The sequence below is a fragment of the Pristiophorus japonicus genome, unplaced genomic scaffold, assembly GCF_044704955.1.
Source record: "Pristiophorus japonicus isolate sPriJap1 unplaced genomic scaffold, sPriJap1.hap1 HAP1_SCAFFOLD_45, whole genome shotgun sequence".
In the NCBI taxonomy this organism is placed as follows: Eukaryota; Metazoa; Chordata; class Chondrichthyes; family Pristiophoridae; genus Pristiophorus; species Pristiophorus japonicus.
The window spans coordinates 3,473,545-3,478,175 of NW_027254352.1; the positions used below are offsets into that span (position 1 = coordinate 3,473,545).

The 4,631-nt window shown below is 49.3% G+C and overlaps 1 pseudogene; it reads left to right on the plus strand.

Moving 5' to 3' along the window:
• The first annotated feature begins 2,583 nt into the window (after nucleotides 1–2,583).
• LOC139251832 (zinc finger protein 35-like) lies at nucleotides 2,584–3,570 on the plus strand (annotated as a pseudogene).
• Nucleotides 3,571–4,631: the final 1,061 nt, after the last annotated feature.

Here is a 4,631-nt window from a genome sequence, read left to right on the forward strand (position 1 = left end):
CCTGCACCTATTGTCGAGGTTACTGCTGTGAGGTGATGATCCGCCTGTTGCCCAGGTTACTGTGTCTCGCGGGCACTGGGACCCTGAAGTCCCGCCCATTCATTGTACCTGGCCAAGGCGGCCGCGCATGCGCCGTGTCCCCGCCCTGCAGAAGATGGCGGCCAGAGACCCCGCTGAACCGTGCCTGTCACCGCGGGACAGCCACGGAGCCTGCGGGCTCTTATTCAGCGCCTGAGACCTACAGCGGGTGTTTATGATGCTCGCCGGCCCACCCGCGGGTCCATCTCCTCCCCCGCGGCCACCATCTCCGAGCGCCTACCCGAAGCGTTTGTTCCACCAACATCCGGCTGCTCTAGCCACGCATGCTCAGTGAGGGAGAACCGGGCTCAGCCCCGCCCTCTGGGGGACCGCAAGCCCCGCCCCTCTCACATTCCGATTGATTGGAGTACCAACTGTCCACCCGGTTCTCCAGTCCCGCTCCCCAGCTCTTCGTATTGGTCCGGAGCTCCCGTCAATCTCCCCGGCAGTGTGAGCTGAGCATGCGCAGAATGAGCACTGGAGACACACGCATGCTGAGCCGAGCTCAGGCCGGAGCCGGATTCTGCACCGGATGAGAATCAGCGGGGCACAGATAAGCCATCGATCGGTAACTGGGCGGGGAGGCTACATAAGCATCTGGTGTAGGCCGCAAGCCCCGAGTAATTACCCGAAACAGCCGCGTTTGCAGCGACGGGCTTTTTCTCTCGGTAACAGGCCCAGATTAACCGCCATCTTTGTGCAGGATGGTGGGAAGTTTCAAAGTGCGGCCTGCTAGCTTCATGGCGTAACAGCGCATGCGCAGCCATCTTGTTACAGAGTGGGCGTGGCTGCAGTCTGTTCCCAACCGGGTCCCAGTGTCCGGGAGTGAAATCATCGCCTCATTTGTTTTATCCCCACTCTCCACACATCGTATTTCTCACCATCTCTCCTGAAGGTGTTGGTAAGTGCCCAGCTTACGGTTTACCTCACACACAATTCTAATAGAAGAGCCAGCCGCAGAGCTGGGCCCCGTTCAACAGTCCTAGGGTTAAAATCTGCACGTACATTCCCAGGGTTAGAATCCCCATTTACAATCCCAGGGTTAGAATCCCCATGTACAGTCCCAGGGATAGAATCCCCATGTACAGTCCCAGGGATAGAATCCCCATGTACAGTCCCAGGGATAGAATCCCCATGTACAGTCCCAGGGATAGAATCCCCATGAACAGTCCCAGGGATACAATCCCCATGTACAGTCCCAGATTTAGAATCCCCATGTACAGTCTCGGGGATAGAATCCCCACGTACAGTCCCAAGGATAGAATCACCATGCACAGTCCCAGGGTTAGAATCCCCATGGACAGTCCCAGGGATAGAATCCCCATGTACAGTCCCAGGGTATGAATACCCATGTACAGTCCCAGGGATAGAATCCCCATGTACAGTCCCAGGGTTAGAATCCCCATCTACAGTCCCAGGGATAGAATCCCCATGTACAGTCCCAGGATTAGAATCACCATGCACAGTCCCAGGTTTGGAATCCAGTGCACGTAAGTGGAATTTCGGGCTCGGTGTTACAAGTTTCATCGGTTAAAGGCTGCAGAGATGAATAATTCACTGACATGCCCTTTTAAATTTATGTGGTCAAGTATTCAAATTCCCGGTAACTGTAATCCTGGATTTAAAGGAGAGGAGAGCTGTGTTTAAATCAAATAATCTCTTTGGAGATTCTCTGAGACAAGGATCTGGTCAGCTTGAAACTGAAAGTTAAAAATGTATAATTGCTGGTTTTTGACCAATATCGACTCCCACAGGGAGGAATAATTCTGTAATAAGGAAGGAACCGGGCAAGATTTGAAATGTTTTAACAAAGGATTCGAGGGACTCTTGCATTTTGGATCTTTATATTGTCCACTCGAGGAGTTAGATAACAGACTTTCTCCTTTGAATTTAGAGCTGCAACATTAGGCCATGATCTGTTTACTTGTTCATCTTCTGTTCAATACATTTGCTGAGTAAATTGAAAACCAGATTTGGAGGCGTGATGCTCTATTCGCACATTGAAGGTGAGAGAGATGCTGTGGGGCACACGTTAAGTTCAGTAGCTGAAAGCAATTAACAGAGTGGGTTAAATGATCCCGGGCGTGTGAACAAACTAGAAATGACTGTTGTGAATTTTTCTCCTGTACTTACAGTGATGACTTTTGTAAACTCCTTTTGCAGGGTATTAGAAGGGGAGGATTTACAGACGGGAAACTCAAACCAAACATCACATCAAGATCTGACAGAGTCACTCGAGTCATCAGGGTCTGAACATCATCGGATCTGGAAAGTGGAAGGAGAAATGTTTGTTTGTTCTGTCTGTGGGAAACGATTTCAAACATCAGTGAGACTGGAAAAGCACCGAGACACACACACCCGAGTGAGAGTGTTCCAGTGCACTGACTGTGGAAAGAGCTTTAACCAGTTACACAGCCTGAAAAAACATTGCACAGCGGAGAGATACCATACATGTGTTCTGTGTGTGGATGAGGCTTCAACTGATCATCCAACCTGGACAAACACATGGACACCCACACCATGGAGAAACCGTGCAAATGTGAGGACTGTGGTAAGCGATTCAATTACCCGTCCCAGCTGGAAACTCATCGACGATTTCACATTGCGGAGAGTGGCCATTCAGCTGCTCTGTGTGTGCGAAGGGATTTGCTCTGTTATCCAACCTGCTGACACAAAAACTAGTTCACACTGGGGTGAGGCCGTTCACCTGCTCCGTTTGTGGGAAGGGATTCACTCAGGCAGCTTCCCTGCAGAATTACCAGCGAGTTCACACTGGGGAGAGGCCATTCACCTGCTCCATATGTGGGAAGGGATCCGCTCAGTCAGCTTCCCTGCTGAATCACCAGCGAGTTCATACTGGGGAGAGGCCGTTCACCTGCTCTGTCTGTGGGAAGGGATTCACTCAGTCATCTGGCATGTTGGCACACAACAAGCGAGATCACATTGAGGAGACGCCGTTCAGTTGCTCTGTGTGTGAGAAGGGATTCACTCGGTTATCCAACCTGCTGACACACAAATTAGTTCACACTGAGGAGAGGTCGTTCCCTTGCTCTGATTGAGGGAAGGGATTCGCTTTGTCATCCACCCTTCTGAAACACCAGCGAGTTCACACTAAAGAGAGGCCGTTCAGCTGCTCTGTCTGTGGGAAGAGATTCACTCAGTTATCCAACCTCCAGACACACCAGCGAGTTCACACTTGGGAGAGGCCGTTCACTTGCACAAAATGTGGGAAGAGATTCACTCAGTCATCCCACCTGCTGGTACACAACAAACGAGTTCACATGAAGGAGAGACCGTTCCCTTGCTCCGTGTGTGGGAAGGGATTCACTGTTTCATCCGACCTCCTGATACACCAACAAGTTCACAACTGACTGCAGGGGTTGGATTCTGCTGTTAATTACACCCAAGGCAGAACTATGTTAATTCTGGAAGTTGGGATTTGTTTCTGCCGATAACTGGGCTATAGTTTGATACTCTGTATAAATGTGAAATAAATCAATCAGCTTTCTTTTAAACACCGTGTGCCTCGTCCTTGATATCTCAATGACAAGCCAAGCTGATTGAGGACTTGTTACGAACTAGAACATAGAACATAGAACATAGAACTGGGTGGAATCCATTTAGTACAGAGTTACCACAGATTTTTAAAAGCTGTATCTACAAAATGTCCAAGTATGACATTCGATTTCAAATTTTGGGAAATATTCTGATAATCTGTTATTGTCACGGGTCAAAGCAGCATTGTTACTTTAACATCAGTCCAACTCAATGGGCAATACGATCTCCAAAGGGAAAGGCCTCCTTAAGCTGACGGTGTCGGCAGTTCTGCAGCTCCTTTCTCACTGTGAGTTAATTCTTTATTTCTTCATTCATTCTCGGAATGTGGGCGAGCCAGGTCGGCATTTATTGCCAACATTAATTGCCCCTTTAGAAGGTGGTGGTGAGCCGCTGCCTTCTTGAACCATGCTGCAGTCTGTGTGCTGAGGTCAGGATGGTCTGAGACTTGGAGGGGAACTTGGATGTGCTGGTCTTTCCATGGACCTGCTGTCCTTATCCTTCTACACGGTGGAGATTGTGGGTTTAGAAGGTGCAGTCGCAGAAGCATTGTTGACTTGCTGCTGCAGATGGTGACACAGTGGTCCTCATGTTTTTAATCAAAGACAGGCCTCAGCCCAGTCATTTGTTCCCAATCTTGATGCAGTGGTTCAAGAGATGACAGGTATCTGGAGCAGTATCGAGAGGTGCTGGGTATCGGGAGCAGTATCGGGGATGGATGGGACAGTAAGCTGTGAGGAGAACACAAAACATCTGCAAAGGGATATGGTCAGGTTAAGAAAGTGGGCAATAAGATGGCAGATTGAGCATCATGTGGGGAACTATGAGGTTATTCACTTTAGTAGGAAGGACAGAAAAACAGAATGTTTTAAGTTGTGAGAAAATGTTAAATGTTGGGTGTTCCGAGAGGCTTGGGTATCCTCGTACGGGAAACACACATTTGGCATGCAGTTACAGCAAGCAATTAGGAAGGTGAATGGCATGTTGGCCTTTATTGC